Consider the following 19,898-nt stretch of genomic DNA (forward strand, 5'->3'; position numbering starts at 1 on the left):
TAAGAAACTTTATCAAAATAACAAGTAAAGGGTGGGATTCGAACCCAAGCTCATTGGGAAAAAAAAATCACTACCTAACCAATATGACAAGCTTCATTTGTTATATTATATGTGTCTTCATTACTATACATAATAATTTTCAGGGGGGAAAGAGTTAATAATCAAGGGCCAAAAATCTGGGCCGGGGAGGCCGGGCCTCCACCAGCCCCCCTCTCTTCACCCTTATATAATTCCAAAGTTGCATATAACATTTAACGGAGGTAGTATGTGTATATGTAGAGAAATTGTGAAAAAGGACCTTTTAAGTGGTCGACTTTTTTAAAAAAGATTTTTTAAGTGAAAATTTGTAAAAAAAAAAATGACCTTTTAAGTTGTATTTTGTTTGAATAGGGTACTTGGGTAAGCTTGCATGGTGGTCAACACCGGAGCTTTGGGGTTGACTACTTGACTATCACACAAATTTCCATCATTTCTCGACCTAACCCTTTCATAAAATATTCTCACGGAGGTTGGGAAAGAGGGAATTTTTTTTTTTTTTGAAAAGGAAAAATTAGAAATAATAATCCCAACTTTCACACATTTTATTTCAATAATCCCAACTTTCGATTATTCTAGAATAATCCGAACTTTGGGGGTTGTTGATTTTCTTCAATCCTTAACCGGTCAACAAAAGTCAATGACCTGCAACCCTAACCTCAGGTCATTTGGCACGTGTCAAACTCAGATTAGTCTAAATATTTTATTAAAAAAAAAAACTAAAAAAAAAAACAGAAAATCAGAAAAACCCCTGCAACCCTAACCTCACCACCATTGCCTTTCCACCACCAGCCTACCTTGCCTCCCTCCACCACCATCCCACCTTGCCTCCACCACCATTACCCAATTCGTCGAATCGACGCGTCACAGCCACGCAACCATCAACACAACCATCCCACGCAACCACCAAGGTAATCCACCCACACCTCCCAAAAACTCCCTAAATTGCAACCAAATTCGACCAACACCGCCCACTACCAAGTATTTCCCGATCAACATCTGCTCCGTAACACAACCCCGACTCCACAACACCTATTTCATCCCGCCAGCACTTCGATCCCAAAGTAGGGGATGTGAAAGGGAGGTTTAAGGGGTGGGGGTGGGTCGCAAAACCGCCGCGAGGGGAGGGGGAAAACCAGTGCAGAAGAGGGGAAATAGCAGCAGCTGGAATTTGGGGTTAGGCCGGTGGTTTTTGGGGTTTGGGTGGTGGGCGTATGGGAGGGGTTTTATTGTTGGTGGTTGCATGGGGATTTCGGGGAGGGGAGATGGTGGTTTAGTGGGTAGCTATTGGAGTGGCGACTGTAGTGGTGGGGGAGGGTCGGCGGTCTGACGAGGGAGGTGGCTGGGATGAGCGGGGTACCAGATCTCTAAGGGTGGTAAGGGTTTTGGCCGGGTGGTTTTGTCATTTTTTAAATTTTGTTTTTTTAAATGTTTAAACCAATAAATATGCGACACGTGTCACTTTAACAAAAAATAAATAAAAAAAACCTATTCAACCGGTAACCGGTATTTGGGATTGAAGAAAATCAACAACCCCCAAAGTTCAGATTATTCTACAATAATCGAAAGTTGGAATTATTGAAATAAAATGTGTAAAAGTTGAGATTATTATTTCTAATATATATTTCCTTTTGAAAATAAGTCATGTGACTAATGTGTGATAGTGAACGCCGAAGATCCAAGATTGACCACCTTGCAAGCTCACACAAGTGCCCCATACAAACAAAATTTAACTTAAACGTTCCTTTTTTTTACAAGTTTTAACTTAAAAGGTCCTTTTTCAAAAAGTCGATTATTTAAATGGTCCTTTTTCACAATTTTATCTGTATAACTTTCTTTTATTTTTAAACAAGATTATTAATCAATAATCAACTTGAAAAATTGTCATTGACACATACATACCGCCTTTCTTAAACTAACTTCGGGATTCCATCCATGTTTAAGGTAAATCTCGTGGCTCGTCTCACTAGTAATGTCAAAGAGTACCTTAAGACACATTTTAAAGTAATGTGGTAGTTCATCAATGTTACAAGGTACGTGGTTCGATACGAAACGTGGTACGAAAACGGATACGCGGTACGCTACCCATGATGAATCCGGTACGATTGGGTACGAAATAAATAAATTAATAAAATATATGGGTGATTTTTATTAAAAAGATTTTGATTTGAAAAATAATATAAAACGTAGTTGTATCAGTCCTAGCTTGAATTTATGTGGGTTATTGAGTTGCTTAAGAAAATAGAGTACATAATATATACTTGTATAATAAAAAGCCCAAAGACTTAAGCCCATTTGGAACAGAACCCTAGTCGCCACCCTATGTACTACTGTGTAAAACAGAAGAGAGGAGAGAGGAGAGAGAAAAAACTACTCCTAAGAAATAAAATCAGAAGAGAGAGAAAATGCATTGGAAATATCGGGAAAAAACCATTGAACGTTGCACAAGAAGAATAACCGCTTAGCTGCTACCAAAGTCGCCTCCTTCAGCGATCCAGATCGCGAACCCCAGCGACCCAAGTCGCGTTTGTTCCGCGTTCCGATACGCACGACTCAGTTCGCCATTCGTGGCTACAACCGCGAACTTCTTCGTCTATATTTGTATATTCCCAATTATTGACAGCTTGTGTGAAGATAGTTAGCTCCTCAAGTGTAGCACAAGCATCATAGATGTCATTAAAGATATAAATTAATGAAATCGGTTTTGTGAGTTCTATTCTTTGTTGTGCCATGTTTGAACCTGGGAGTAACGTCGAACACCACATGTGCCATATGACTGGTTTGTGTCTTGCAACCTTGAATTCCTTATTTGCCAACTGAAGTTCTTCCCACCACCTTAAATAAATCAAGTTTAAAGGAATAAATTTATAATGACACGGGGCATCGCCCAAACCAATAACTGGTTTGCTATTAAAACTTATGCCAACAGTCACAATTGTGACTGTTCGAATGCGACAAATAGGTTGTCGAAGGTAGGGGTACTCTTACTTTTCCCCTCAATTTATAAGGGTCTTATCGTCTTGTGCGCTAACTCAAATTGAGTCAACTTATTCGATGTATGTACCAATTTTGTAGGGTCTTCTTCTTACCTTAAATAATAGAAGTATGTTGTCAAAAACAAAATTAAAAAAAATAAAAATAATAATGTGTACCTGAAGATACATAGTATCCGTGTTGTCTGAGCAGCCGGAAGCGAAGAGCAACTTAATTAATGAAAACGAGTACCAATTTCTTCTCCAATTTTACTATATGTATCACAATGCTTTTCTAAAGCAGCATTGATTTCATCGCGAAAATAACAATCAAGGCCTATTCGTTGTATAGCATCTATTATAACTAACTCCTCTACAACACCATTTTCCCTTGGTTTGCTTGTCATTATTTTCCTTATCTTTGTCACCAACTCTTCAAGTTGATTTTCATCCTGATAAAACAATACCATACTTAGAACCTATTCTCCTAATTAAGAAGTAATTTCTAAACATATACGAAGTATGTGTTAGGGTTGTTTATCAAGTCCCACGTCGATGAAATAAGGAAAAGAGGACTTTCTTATACAGTGGTGTATCCAAGAATTTCAAAGTGTAGGTTCAAAATTATAAAAAAAAATATGAAAATATTAATTAAAGATTCAATATGATCACATAACTAAGTTTAAATTTAGGATTACAAATATATAAATTACACATTCTTCTATTGAAGGATCCCTTCAACTAGGTAAAAAACAAGTTGAGTACTTTTGTGACTTAACGCGTTTCTGAAAGGGAAATTCTGGTGGCCTTCAGGTTTCAATTTTTCTACATGGAACCAACTTTCTCTAATGGCATCCAAGTTCTGAAAAATTAACCATAGTGCCCCTTTTTTAGGTTTATGACTAACTTTTTAAATTTTTATTTAACCATTATTAATTAAAAAAATTAAGTAAAAATAATACCCACCTGCAAAACCCCACTGCCACCACTATCACGCCGGAACCCTAACCCCAAAGACCAACCGTCGCCGATCAGACCTCTCTCATAGTCCCCGCCCAGACCGCCCACACTAGCCAGCCCACCAAAACCGCGAACAACCTCATTCAACCGAACCGTGAACAAACTCTTAAAACCCCCTACCCAAACTCGAAACCCAAACCCTAACGAATTGGAAGTGGTTTGGGCTATGGGGTTTTAAGTTTAGGTTAGGGGTCACGCGGCTCACGGGAGGAGGAAGGGGAGGGGTTCGTTCCGGTTAGGGGGGAATGGAGGTTGGTTGAATCGGGGGGAAGGGGAGGTTGGATGAATCGGGGAAGGGAAAAGCAGTGGTTAGGATTGGGTTAATCGGCTAAACGATCGACACGAGGGGGAGGGAGAGGTCAGGGGTGGCGTGGCTGGGTTGTGGGGTTAGGGTTTCGGCGAGTTGGTGGTGGCGTTTGGTTGGGGTTTTTTTTTTTTTAATTGTTTATAAAATAATTTTTTAATAGTAAAAAAAAATCAAAGGTTAACCATTTTTTTCATTAAGGTTAGCCATTTTTTTCATTAAGGTTAACCATTTTTTTTAATTGTTTATAAAATAATTTTTTAACAGTAAGAATTGCAATCTTGTCACGTGCCGCAAATTTCGCCATGTGGCACTATGCCATGTTATAATTGATCATTAATAATATTTTCTCTAAAAAAAAGTATAATTTATTAGCATTAATATTTGAACTCATGACCTCATATTCTTCATTTAATTTAAAATTTAACCACCGCTCTAATAAACACATCTTATTGTAATTAAGTTATTCTAAAATGAGTTTCCCTAAAAAAAAGTTATATTAAAATGAATTATTCATATTCATCAATTCTAAATTTTTAATTGTATTATATGTGTATATTTTAACAACAATATAATACGATTACAAAATCAATCAATCAATATACATTATTATTAAAACTCAATGGAAAGAATTACAATCTTGCCACGTGTCGCAAATTTTGTCATGTGGCACCATGCCATGTTATAATTGATCATTAATAATTATTTTTCTCAAAAAAAAAAAAAATTATTAGCATTAATTTTTAACTCATGACCTCATATTCTTCATTTAATTTAAAATTTAACCACCACTCAATAAACACATCTTATTGTAATTAAGTTATTCTAAAATGAGTTTTCCTAAAAAAAAAAGTTATTTTAAAATGAGTTATTCATATTCATTAATTCTAAATTTTTAATTGTATTATATGTGTGTATTTAAACAACAATATAATAAGATTACAAAATTAATTTTATTTATTTCAATTACTCATTTATAATTCATATATGTTATAGCTATTTAAAATATGTTACCCAAAATAGTATAGCAAAATTTTGGTATTTTCTTTTAATCACAATAGGAGTTTTTTTTTTTTTTTTTTATGACAACTAAAGAATAAAAATCTGTTTAACAAATAAAAAAAAAACTAATATATATGATAAAGCATTTAGGTTACCACATATTATTAAATAAAGAATTTAGATGTTCAATGATATTTGCAAAAATTAACAAATGTTTTTTTTTAAAAAACCACCAATCCATTTCACTTTATTTTATTATAGTTTTTTATATATATGACCCGGGGTATCGCCCGAGCCAAAAGCTAATTTGGTTTCAAATAATAATCAAATGCCTGCCATCAAAGCTATGGAGGGACCCTATAGGTCAATAGTGTTCGTACAAAAATCAATTTTTACTTTGTTAGAAGTTTAGAAAATCACAAATTTTTGTATGTGGCTGGCCACATGATGTGGCCAGCCACAATTTCTATTATTTTTATTTTTTTAAAATACCACAAGTCTTCTCACTCCTCTTTTCTTAACTTGTTCTCCAAGCCAAACTACACCATACATCAAAAACAACATATCTCTACTCCACCCATTTTCTCATCTTCTTCTTCAAGCCACACCACACATCACCAACAACCATATCTTTACTCTACCCATTTTCTCTCTCATTTTTGCCAAATTGCAGCAATTAAAGCCCGAAATTGTAGGAATTGGGTGTCAAATTGCTGTGAAAACTTGCGATTAATAAACCTTAAAATCATCAACAACATTTGAAGTAGTGAAATTGATGAGAACCGGAGAAACGTGAGCTTGTTTTCTTTGTGAAATCTTAGACCGAACATTCTTCATCAAAAATTCAGCAACATAAACAACAATAGTAATGAGTAGATTGTAGAATCTTTGTGGGGTGCGACTGGTTTGGTCAGGGGTTACTTGTAGGGTGTTACCGGTTTGGTGAGGGGTTATTTGTATGGTATTACTGGTTTTGATCAGGGATTACTTGTATGGTGTTACTGGTTTGGGATAGGGCCTACAAGTAACTCATACAAGTAACTCATACAAGTAACCCCTGAAACAACTCATATATGTAACCCTTGAATAAGTAACTCATACAAGTAAACCCTTGAATAAGTAACTCATACAAGTAAACCCTTGAATAAGTAGCTCATACAAGTAACCCTTGAATAAGTAACTCTTGAATTAACCCATAAAAGTAACCCTTGAATAAGTAATCCATATAAGTAACCCCTAAAAAATATACAAGTAACCCTTGAATAAATAATCCATACTTACAAGTAACCTCTAAAAAAAAAATACCAGTAACCCCTGAAAAATACAAGTAACCTCGAAATAAGTAATCCATACAAGTAACCCTTGAAAAAAAAATACAAGTAACCCCTGAAAAATACAAGTAACCTTTGAATAAATAATCCATACTTACAAGTAACCTCTGAAAAAAAAAATATAAGTAACCCCGAAATAAGTAATCCATACACGTAACCCCTGAAAAAAAAATACAAGTAACTGACAAGCGCACTTTAGGGCGCGCTTTAGAGCATATTTTAGGATGATTTTGGATGTATTTGGGGCCGCTTTGGCCGATTATTACCTTGTTATGCTTACGTTCCCCATATTACGTGCTTCACGGGTTTTCGGTTTGTTTTTGATGTGTTTTCAGGTAATATCAACCGAGTTTAATCGGATCCCGAGCCCTTGATGCGTAACCGAGCTAGCCTTGACCGGAGTCCGAGGAGTTAAGGAAGTTCAAGTGCCGTGCTTGATTACATAGCACAGGCAGCACGACCGTGTTACCATAGGCACACCCGTGCTGGCCTATAAGCAAGCAACCCCAGGCAAGGCAGCACGGCCGTGCAAGCCAATAGCACGGTCGTGTCAGTATCCACGCACCCGCACGGCCGTACAGGCCATTAGCACGGCCGTGCCAGATGTTGCCCATGCCCGTGTCAGCTTCAGTATGAGCCCCGTGCTAGAGCATATTCAGCACGGCCGTGTCATTTTTAGCACGGCCGTGCCAGGAAGCTGCACGGCCGTGCCATATATAGCACGGCCGTGCCAATTTGAAGAAGAAATCCGGTTTACTTACTGACAAGCTAGCACGACCGAGCCAAATACAACACGACTGTGCTGATCCAGGGTTAACTGCGCGCTTGACTTCTCCGCATTAGAAGACGTATATAAGGCCCAACTTTAAGAGGATTCCTCAGACAGTTTGAGAGATAGTTTTGAGAGCCTTTGTAGAGAGTTATTGGAGAACGTTCTTAGTATTAGAGATTCATTAGTTTTCTTAGAGATATTTCTAGAGATTTTAGTTTTCTTGGATTGATTTGAAGCAAGATTTGCGAAGATTCTTTGTATTATTCATTGACGACGGATATCAAAGTTCTGAACTTTTCCATTGATTCGCATCAATACAATTGGTATTATTCATTCTTGTTTATTAATCAAGCTTTATTATTCCTCGATCAGAACTCAAGTTTATATCTATTATGCTTTTGGAATTCATTATTGCTTTGATTATGAATATGTGTGAGTAGTCTCCTAGCTAGGGTTTCGGGATGAAACCCGGCCTAGGTAATCTATGTAATTGAGGGTTGATTTTGATAAACGGATTGTGATTAAATTGATTATATGCGATTGCATGTTAATTCATTATAATAGGAGTAGCTAACCTAGAATCTTGAATTTGATTGCATGATATTCTTGATTTGAGCAAGAGATTGTGAATTGAGTATTTCATTATTGAATGTGGTTTGATTATGTATCGAGTAATGTTAAGTGCATGAGAAATCCAAGCTTAGTATTGCCCGTTGTCTTCCTATCACATGATATTGATCAGACTTATAGTCTTTGCATATCCCGTTTGTCTCTGTGATTCCTTGTTGCTTAGTTACCAATGGTTAGGCGAATTCTCGTTCTCCCTAGTGTCTTAGTTTATTGATTTATTCCATCTTATTAGTAGTATTTTAGAACACCATTTTCCATTGATTTCGAACTAGCTTAGGTTTAAGATTGATTTGCAATTACTCTCGTTCCTCGTGGACCGAACCTTTATTTGCCATTGTACTTGGTTATAGGGTGTTCGTATAAGTATTGTTTGATTGAGAGTTAGATTGTAGCGACCGATTTAACCCTCGTCAAAATGGCGCCGTTGCCGGGGACCGGTGTTTGTTAATTGCTTTTTGATTTCTTGAGTCTAGTTCATCATAAAAAAAAAAGCACAAAAAGATTTTTCCCTTTTGGCTACACTTGTAGCCCTGCTATTTAATTGGTTTGGTTAGTGTGTATGCGCAGGTCTAAACAGAGAGAATTAATACCCTTCGATCCAGAAATCGAAAGAACTTTGAAGAGCAATCGTAAATCTCGATTGACGTCATCAAACTCTCAAGGAAAGGAACACAACACACAACAGGTTCCAATGGAAGACATACCGCGCCAACCTAATCGGCCAGCACCACGACCCCTTAAGGAGTTGGGAACTCCTGGGGCGTATAGAGCTTCAAGTGGGATTGCTCCACCCACTACTGAGGCCAATGATTTCGAGATCCGGCCAGCTATGATCACCCTCATCGAGAGAAGGCAGTTTAGTGGTGCCAAGCATGAGAGCCCTTTGGCTCATTTGAACGAATTTGAGAAGTACTGCAATACCATCAAGGTTAATGGGGTGAATCAAGAGTATATGAGATTGAAGCTTTTCCCCTTTTCACTTATTGGGAGAGCTCTCGAATGGTTAGAGAAGGAGGTGAAGTCGAACTCTCTACACACTTGGGATGATGTCACGACAACATTTTTGGGAAGATTCTATTCTCAAAAGAAGACGGCCGATGCTAAAGCCTTGATTCAAGGGTTTCGGCAAAGGAGTGGGGAGTCGATCTATGAAGCATGGGAAAGGTACAAGGAGTACCAAAGAGAGTGCCCACACCACGGAATCCCAACATATCAAGTTTTACAGATTTTCTATGGAGGATTGAGTCCTCAAGGGAAGACCAGTTTGGATGCGGGAGCAGGTGGCCCAATAATGAACAAAACTGAAGAGCAAGTCATAGATATTATCGAAGATGTGGTACGACACCACATGGATTGGCAAGACGGCGAGCGAGATGCTGTGAACAAGAGTGGAGGAGCGGTCTATTCAGTGGACCACCTCATTGCCATTAGCAACCTGACATCACAAATTACGAACCTCAGGAAGGAGATGTCAGTGATTAAAGCCAAGCTCGATTCCGTGCCATTGCAAGATCTTCCCTCCCAATCTAAGGGGAGAGGTATGAATCCTAATCCTTCCGTTTCTAATATGCCTGTAGGATGTATTTTCTGTGAAAACTGTGGGTCTTATGATCATTATACTAATGCTTGTAATTTTGATCCCTCATATGATCCTAATAATAATGATGGTAATAGATATAATAATGAACAGGTCAATGCTATGTCTTATGATAACGGACCTAGGAATGACAATAATAGATATCTGTCACCTAATCAAAGAGGGAACAATTATAATCAGGGAGGTAATGATCTTGATTATCAAAACCAGTGGGGAAATAGGGGCCAAAGGGACCAAAATTCCCAAGGACCCTATAATCAACATGGTGGTTTTGGAAATCAAAACCAATACCAACAGGGTAATCAAATGAATCATAATTCCCAAGGGCAATTCAATCAAGGGGGAAACGACATTAATAATAGGGAAAACTGGAATAATAATAAGGGGTACTCTAATCAAAATCCCCAACAATCTAATGTGCGTGGTTCCCGAGCTACAAATGATAATTATTATGCTCATGGACCACCACAGAGATCTAGCTTGGAGGAAATGATGGAGTCCCAGGCCAAAATGTTCAACACTTTTATGTCCACCACTGATAAAAAGTTTAGTGAAGTGATGACACATAATAAGATGCTTGAAACCCAGATTTCTCAGTTGGCTAGTGCTATAAAAGATGGGGTTGGAGTTTCAAAACTACCGCCTCAAGGTATTGACCCTAAAAACTCTGTAAATGCTATCACCACTAGGAGTGGAAAGACATTGAGGGGGAGCGATAAAGTAGTACCCCCTAGGAGTCAACCTGTGACTCCACCTATCACTGATAATGTTGTAGGAAGTGAGGATGAGAGGACCAGAGAAAAAGATAAAATTAATGAGGTCCCAAAGGAACAGGTGGGAGCACAAACCAATGAACCCGACCTATTACATAGACTCCCCTACCCCCAAAAATATGTGAGACATAAGCTAGATGCCCAATTCGGGAAGTTTTTAGAGACCTTGAGAGAAGTCCACCTTTCTATACCATTCACTGATGCTATCAAGCAAATGCCTAACTATGCTAGGTTTTTAAAAGATATATTGAGTGGTAGAAGAAACTGTGAAGGGGTAGAAACTGTTAACCTCACTGAACACTGTAGTGCTATAATAATGAACAAAATTCCTCCTAAGTTAGGAGATCCGGGTAGCTTTTCAATCCCTTGTGCTATAAACAAAATGAATATTGATAATGCTTTGTGTGATCTTGGAGCTAGTGTTAGTCTCATGCCATATTCTGTTTATCAACGATTAAATATAGGAGAACTTCTTCCCACTAACATATCCCTTCAATTAGCCGATCGATCGATCAAATTTCCAAAGGGTAAAGTGGAAGATGTTCCCCTAAGGGTGGGGAAGTTTGTCATACCTGTTGACTTTGTGGTCCTAGATATGGATGAGGATGCTCATATACCTATAATTCTAGGACGTCCTTTCCTAGCTACTTCGGGGGCCCTTATTGATGTAAAGGGTGCCAAGATTTCATTGAAAGTAGGAAAGGAGGTTTTAGATTTTGATTTAAATAAAACTATGAAATATCCTTGTTCTAATTCTGATAATTGCATGATGGTTGACACTGTTGATTCCATTGTCTCTGATATGCGTAACGAATTATTCTATACTAATCATGATTTTGAGTTGAATGAGAACAAGGAAAACAGGGACATGGAGGAGCAATTTCTAGATGCATTAGATGTGGCCACTGCAAAGGAGGCTAATGAAGCACCAAAGGTAAAGCTTAAACCCCTTCCAACACATCAAGGAAGGGTTTCCCCTGTGTTTGTAGTACCTAAGAAAGGGGCGGTGACTATTGTCAAGAATAAGAATGGTGAGCTTATCTCCACTGCAATGGCAAGTATTGATTATGGGTAACCTGTAATCCATGTGTTGCGTCAAGCTATCGACGTTAAACTTAGCGCTTCCGGGAGGCAACCCGATTTTCTTGCTTTTACTAGAGTAGTTTCTTTTGTTTTGTAGTTGGTTTAGCTCCTAATTTGTGTGAATTTTGTGTGCTCTTGTGTGTTTTTGTGCAGGTAGAAGATTGGTTAGAAGTCGGAATGAAGAGAGTGATGCGTGCCTTGAAGGAAAAGAAAACCTGCAGACTGCAGCAGACAGCACGACCGTGCCATCAAACAGCACGACCGTGCCAGAATCCAGCACGGCCGTGCCAAAACCTGCACTGCCGTGCCAAACCTCAAAAGCCCACTGACATTCTAGCACGGCCGTGCCATTTTCAGCACGGTCGTGTCAAGTAATAGCACGGCCGTGCTAATTTTAGCACGGACGTGCCATCTGAAATTCAATTTCGCAAAAAGCCTGCTAAGCCAACACGACCGTGCCAAATTCGGCACGGCCGTGCCAAACCTCAGCACGGCCGTGCCAGTTATAGCACGGCCGTGCAGCGCGGGTTCCGGATAGTTTTTCGTGTTTTTTAAACACGATTTCACTCAAACTCTCTCATTATTCCCCAACTCTCTAACACTCTTTCCTACCCTTTTTCTCTCTAAACTAACCCAAACCCCCAACCTCCTCCCTCAATTCCTCAAATCAAACCCTAATTCCCCATATTCTTCTTTCAAGATCTCGGCACCCTCCTTGCATTGGAGCATTTTTCAAGTGATTGGACGCAAAATTCGGCCCTCTTTGAACTCGCCACAACTCCACTTCGTGGAGTCCTCGGTGAATTCGTTCTTAAACTCATTGATTTTCGCAATTTTTGTCCAATTTCATTCGTTTTATTGAATATTTGTTGTTGAATTGTGCTTTATTGTTGCAAGTTTGGGTGAACTAGTAGTGTTAGGGTAGTACATTGCATGCTAGGATAGTTTCTTGCTTGTTAATTGGTATATTGTGCTTAATTTCTTGAATCAAACATGCCTAGAACAAAGACATCGACTAGGAGACCGGGTCGGGACGATGCATCCTCATCCATGGTTCCACCCACGGTGGACACCATGGGTATTGTTTTTAATAACCCGTCCTTTTTGGACAAATTTGTAGGATTATCCCACCGACCGATCCGGCCTACCAAGTTCTACGACCCTATAGCCGCTAGGGCTCTAGGGATCGAAAGCGACATGGTTCAACTATTTTCATTTACCAACTTTGATTCTTTCCTTACCATGCATGCTCTCACTTACAAGAGGCTTACCCTCAAATTTTTGTCTTCTTTGTACGTGCATCGGGATGAGAATAACTCACCCCGGTACTTGTCCTTTCAACTAATGAACTCGGGCACCATTCAAATGTCGGTGGCCCAAGTTAATGCCGCCTTTGGGTGGACATCCGACCTGAAATATGGTCCTAAGGATGGCCACTCAAAACACTACAACTCCGGGTTGTTTTGGCGGCAAATCACGGGGAAAATGGATAGAGATCCCCGTAGGGATAAGGCGACTTCCATCGTCAATCCCGCCTTTCGGTTGTCCCACAGGACCTTCTCCTCTACTATCTTTTCTAGAGGAGATAGTTCGGGTGTAGTCTCCATTAGGGAGTTACAGTTTATTTGGCACCTCACCCGTGGGGATGGGCGTCTAGACATGGGAGCGTGGTTACTAGACCACCTCGACGGTGTAGCCCGGGTTAGGGGTGATATTACTATCGGTGGCATGATCACCATTCTTGCGCAATATAATGGGATTGATTTTTCTGAATTGCAGGCTATCCCAGGCACTACGAGGCTTGATATGCGCACCTTGAGAGCCATGCAGTGGCTTGAAGGGACATCCCAGCCGGATTGCTATTTGTGGCTCGTAGCAGGCAAGCCATACGCCTACTTGCCCGATCCGGAGAGGACGGTGGTTTACAACAAAGACAACTGGATCTTCGACCCCGACTTCGCCTGGCACGAGGACGGAGGCACGGAGTATGTAGACCGCAGTCCCCAGCCTCACCAGGGGGATGAGCAGGCCCACGGGGGCCAAGGAGGTGACGATGCTGATGATGATGATGATGACGAGGAGGGTGGCCCGGATGCGGCCCAGCAGATCCCGGCGCAAGACTTCGCCTGGCTCCGCCAAGGAATGGAAGATTTGAAGCTCGAGGTAGCGGATTTGCGCCGGTCGAACGAGGATATGACCTCCGCCTTCAGAGACCTGAAGAGGAGTGTTGATGATATGGCCTCCCGTTTCCCTTATGGCCCGGGCGGGCCTAGCTCGTGATCCCTTTCCCTTTCCCTTTAGTTACCTCCCTCTCCTTACTATTGTAAGTCCTTGATGTATAAACATTGAGGACAATGTTTGATTCTAGCTTGGGGGGGGGGTCTTACTTGTATTCATTCTAAAAAAAAAAAAAAAAAAGATTTACTGCTTTCCTAGACTAACCTTAACTTGTTTGCTAGTATGTCTTTCCTTTTTGCAGATTGGGAACATTCGAGACGCGGCATGAGTTTGAAGAACGATGCTATGGCCGTTAATTGGAGCTCCCGGGAAGCAAATTTGGTGAGATCTTTTCCTTTTTTTTGTGTGCTTAGGATAGTTTAGTTTAGGAAGAAGTTGAATGGTTCGAGGATGTTTGATTGGTTCTAAGGAACCTGGGATCGTTGATGTTGATATCATTCGATCACTTGTTTGTCGATTGGGATTTTATGTGATTTTTATGCCTCGTTATGTGCCTTTCAACTTATTCAGTTGGCTTAGTTGTACATATGTTTGTGTTAGATAGGAAAAGCTTCTGCTATGAGGATGTGTGGTTTAGCTTATATGATATGCCTCGTAGTCTTTTCCTATGTTTTTGGATCATAATAAACTTGTCTAATTGCAAAATTTTGGAATATTGTTCATGTTGGATTCGAAATGTGAATGAATGTGTATGGAATGTCTATTTCCACTTAAGCCAGTGATGAATACACAGTTCGAGTCTATTGTTGATCAATGTGGACGAGTCTAGGCAAAGGGTAGAAATAGAATACCTTTGTCATGTGAAACTCTATGCCTTTGGGCTGTGGTAAGATGGAGTCGCTTCCCGGTTGTGGATTTGACCCCCTTGATTGGTAGTTGCTTTATTTGTTAGATCCCGTGAGGTTTATTTGTTCTAGCCTTCATCATTCTTGTTGAGTGACATATTTGGATCCTTGATTACGCATTTTTCGATCTTTGTGTTGACTAGTAGCTCCCGAGACCGACTTGACACTTTTAAGGGAGGAAGAGGGCACCTTTTTCATTTTTCTTATTTTGTTCCTTTTGTTTTGTTACAAATTGATTTTCTTTTTACATCATCTTACTTGCTAACCATGTTGAGCTTTAATTCCATTCTTGGTTAACCGTGTTACAAACCCGATGGCCAATGTTTTACCAACCCTTAGTTGTGAAGCGTTTACCTAGATAGGTTTGTTGAGCTTATTGTTTACTAATCAAGAAATAAAGTTTGATAGTTGGTTTGAGCAGGTGTGAAAGTGAGCCTAATTGTAAATATGTAATGTGAAAGTCATTTTGCCATCAATAAAAAAAAGAAAAAAAGAGGGAAGAAAAAAAAAAGAATTTAAAAAGAAAAAAAAGAAGAAGAGAAAAGTCGTCCGAATTGTGAAAAAGGCAAGGACACATAAATAAAGTTTTGAAGTTTGAAAGAGGTCATTTGAGTGTGTATTATATGGATAATTTGGGATGTGTAAGAATGTGAATCAATGAGATTGTGGAAAGTGGATTACATCTTTTGAACTATTGTTTTTGAGAATTGTGATTCTTGCGCTTCATTTAGGAATTAACCCCAATTTTTTAAAATTGTTTTCACCTACCTTACCCATTGCCAATACATTACAACCCTTTAAGACCCTTAGACTTTAGAGGTGTTCGGTTCTCAAACGGTGGAGGGAGATACCTTTCAACCCTATGGAAAGATTATGCGTAATCGAGATGTCGGGATACCTTTGTTATTTCCTCAAAACATCACTTCTTCCGGTTCCTTCGAGGAATCACGAGGGGCCAATTAGGGTGGTGATTTGAAGCAAAAGGGGAGGACGTGGCCGGTTTGGTCGGGTTTAGAGGGAAGCATGATTTCTTTGTTCTCTATGCTTGGTTTAGGTCTTGTTCGCATTTGATCAACGATATCTTGGATTGCGTGTCTCGTTGCTTGTTTGAGTGAGTTTTCATTCCGTGCATGGTTGTTCTAAGTAGGATCCATTGATTTCATTCCGTGCTTAATTTGATTTGTTCGCAATGGCATAGTTTATTTGATCTTGTGTGTGTTTCCCTTGGTTTTTGCTCGAGGACTAGCAAAAGTGTAGCTTGGGGGGTTTTGACAAGCTCATTTTAGGGCGCGCTTTAGAGCATATTTTAGGATGATTTTGGATGTATTTGGGGCCGCTTTGGCCGATTATTACCTTGTTATGCTTACGTTCCCCATATTACGTGTTTCACGGGTTTTCGGTTTGTTTTTGATGTGTTTTCAGGTAATATCAACCGAGTTTAATCGGATCCCGAGCCCTTGATGCGTAACCGAGCTAGCCTTGACCGGAGTCTGAGGAGTTAAGGAAGTTCAAGTGTCGTGCTTGATTACATAGCACAGGCAGCACGGCCGTGTTACCATAGGCACACCCGTGCTGGCCTATAAGCAAGCAACCCCAGGCAAGGCAGCACGGCCGTGCAAGCCAATAGCACGGCCGTGTCAGTATCCACGCACCCGCACGGCCGTGCAGGCCATTAGCACGGCCGTGCCAGATGTTGCCCGTGCCCGTGTCAGCTTCAGTATGAGCCCCGTGCTAGAGCATATTCAGCACGGCCGTGTCATTTTTAGCAGTGTTGATTACGTAGAAGAGTTGGTTATGATTGATGCCATACAGAGGTTAGGACTCGAATGTTACTTTCGAGATGATATTGATCGTGTACTCAGAAAATGTAGCGAAACCGGAAGTGATGGTGGTGGTGGTGATGACCTTCATGGTGTTGCTCTTCGCTTTCGGCTACTAAGACAAGGAGGATACAATGTACAAGCAGGTTGATTGTCTTACATTTAATGCTATATATCTTAATCTTATTTGTGTTTAATTTGCAACGGTTATTTCATAGTCTTTGTTTTTTTTGAGCCAAATTCATCAATTGTTCAACATTAAACTGTGGTAAATTATAATAAAATTTTTAAAATTGGTGATCTTTTGCAACATTTTTTAAAAAAAGGGATTATATGCAAGAAAAAAAGAAGAAGAAAGATAATGGCTAGGTCAGTGACAATATGTAAAATTTTATCGACTTATTATAACGTTATATGCAGAATGTTATCGACTTATTCTAAACGGTAGATACGTACAATTTGATAATGGCTAGGTCAGTGATGGGTTACTTACGACTGTACAAGTGTACAACTATATACAAGTAGTACATTATGGATTAGAGAGCAGAATAAAACAATTATACAAACAATTATACTTGTATATTGGTGATATTATGATATATGATTATTATCTCTACATTTAGAAATTATGACGACTAATAGTCTAATATGTAAATTTTTTGTGTCGTTTTACACAGAAAATTTCAGAAAGTTCAAGGACGATAATGGGAGATTCAAACACGAGCTTGAGAAAGACACAAAAGGGCTAATGAGTCTTTTCGAGGCATCCGAGCTGAGCATACCAGGAGATCAAATACTTGATGAAGCTAGTGAATTTACAAGGAATCACCTAAAGACGTCTTTGAAGAACGTCGAAAGATCTGATGACACCGCCATAATAAGAAACACGCTTAACAATACAATTTCATAAAAGCCTTCCTAGACTTACTGCAAAAAACCAAATACACAATTTTGAGACTTTGCTAAATTCTCTACATGATGATTGTTATAGTACGAATGAGTGGATCGAAGATATACAAGAACTGGCTAAAACTGATGTCAAAATGTCTCAAACCACCCTTAAAAATGAAATTAATCAAGTTTCTAGGTATGTAACATACTTTCAAAAAAAAATTACCCAAATTAAATGTAGGAAAAATTGTCAAAAATAATACAAACCTTTATCCGTTCGCTATAAACAAGTTAAATTTTCAATTTTTTCTAAATAATACAAACTTTGGGGGTATTTGCTTTAAACAAGTTATGACTGGTCAGTGACTTGATTAATAAGTACATCACACACGAGTCAATGTTTTATTGGTTTGATAATTTAATTTAATTTTTTATTTGTTTAATGTTTTTTATTTTTTAAAAAAATATTATTATTATTATTATTATTTATAAAAAAAAAAACCACCAGCCGCCCTTCTCCTCCCTGCCCATCCCCATTCCCCAGCGGCGTCCGAACCTCTAGTGATACCTTGTCGGCGTTTTAACCCCCTACCCCCCGCACCAACGACCCATTTCCAATATCCCTGTTCTCCCGCTCCCTTCCCTGACTTCCACCCACCACATAAACCCACGAAATCCCCCTCCATCTCTACGAAGACCTACGAAAATCCCAAACTACCCCTTCGTCCACCACCGAAACCCTACCATCTAGGGTTTTCGAGGTTGGGCGAAGAGATAATCGGGGGTTTTCATGGATTTTCGTAGGGAGGGAAGGGGATTTCATGGGTTTTCGTGTAGTTGGAAAGGGATATCGGGGGAGGGGCTTCGGTGATGGTGGTTTGGGGGTGAGGGAAGGCGACGACAGGGTTGTCGCCACTGGGGGTTAAAGTGGGGGAGGCCAGGGAAGCTGCAGGTAGGGGAAAGGAGGGATGGCTGGTGGTAGGGAGGAGGAGTGGCTGTGGGGAGAAGTGGTTGTTTTTAATTGTTAATTAATAATGGTTTGAGTGTTGATTATGAGTTAACTAAATTGTTAAATGAATTTTTAAAAAAAAGTATACTGGTCATTTAGGTTGTAGGTAAAATGTCTTGTTTAAAGTGGATAATCCAAAAATTTATTATTATGAAAAAATAGAAAGTTCAACTTGTTATTAGCGGATGGGTGATAATTTGTATTATTGTTGACAATTTTTTCTTAAATAAATAGTTATTCATCATCACTAAATCACTAATGATAAATGATTGGAATTCTATGTTAAATCTATTAGGTGGTGGAACGAACTTCGCATGGCCGAAGTTTTGGAGCATGCAAGAAACCAACCAGAAAAATGGCATATGTGGTCCTCAGTCGCCCTCCCTGGCCCGGATAAGGCAGATTTAAGAACAGAACTCACAAAATCGATATCTTTTGTTTATATCATCGACGACATTTTTGATGTGTATGGGAAACTCGAGGAGCTCACTCTCTTCACCGATGCTGTCAATAAATGGGATTACGCCAACATCAAAGGCTTACCGGAGTACATGAAAATTTGCCTTGATGCACTTTTTGACACTACAACGGAGATGAGCCACAAAATTTACATTAAACATGGATGGAACCCTAAAGAGTTTTTACAAAATGCGGTATGTCCATGAATCTCTTACTAATCTTTTTGTTGATTGCGGTCATTATTATTAATTGTACGTACCTCCTTTCGAAATCCTACGTGCATTATTGTTACATAGGGGATAATATGTGTTGTATTTGTTGATAAACAGTGGGCAGAATTATGCAATGCTTTCTTAGTAGAAGCAAGATGGTTTGCTTCCGAGCATTTGCCAACAACTAAAGAGTATTTGAAGAATGGAGTGGTTAGTTCTGGTGTTTATATTGTTTTTGCAACCCTCTTCTCACTTTTGGGTGAAGCAAGAAACATTAAAAACACAAATCTTAGGAACAACCAACCTAGAATTGCATCTATGACGGGTACACTTCTTCGTCTTTGGGATGACCTAGGGAGTGCCAAGGTATGTACGGCTTTAATTAATTTTGTAGTTATTTATATTAAACTGTCTCATACAAGATTTTGTGTTTCGAACCTAGCTTATATGTTACATTTAATTTTAGGATGAGGATCAAGATGGTTACGATGGATCATTTGTAGCGTGTTACATGAATGAGTACCAAGAGAGCTCAGATGAAAGTGCACGCGAACAAGTTCTAGGAATGATTTCGGAAGCATGGAAGTACCTCAATGAAGAGTGCCTATCTCAGTCTCCATTTTCAATAGATATGAAAAATGCTTTGCTTAATTTAGCAAGGATGATTCCGATTATGTACAAATATGATGACAACCATCGTCTGCCAAGCCTTGAGAAACATATGAACTCATTGCTTAATGAGTAAACCAATTAAGATCGAAAATCTAGTCATTTAATCAATCTTAAAAGATTGATCTTTATAAGTAATTAAACCAAATTAGTTACAATCTTTTTCTTTTATCCATGCATTGTGGAGCAAAAATATTGCTATATAAGTGTTGTGTTTAGCAATAAGGTGTAATTC

At 39.1% G+C, this 19,898-nt stretch overlaps 1 pseudogene; it reads left to right on the top strand.

The window, feature by feature from the left end:
* Nucleotides 1-2,955: 2,955 nt before the first annotated feature.
* On the top strand, nt 2,956-19,751 carry LOC110693354 (annotated as a pseudogene).
* The last annotated feature ends 147 nt before the right edge of the window (nt 19,752-19,898 follow it).

This window comes from Chenopodium quinoa, unplaced genomic scaffold, assembly GCF_001683475.1.
Source record: "Chenopodium quinoa cultivar QQ74 unplaced genomic scaffold, ASM168347v1, whole genome shotgun sequence".
In the NCBI taxonomy this organism is placed as follows: domain Eukaryota; kingdom Viridiplantae; phylum Streptophyta; class Magnoliopsida; order Caryophyllales; family Amaranthaceae; genus Chenopodium; species Chenopodium quinoa.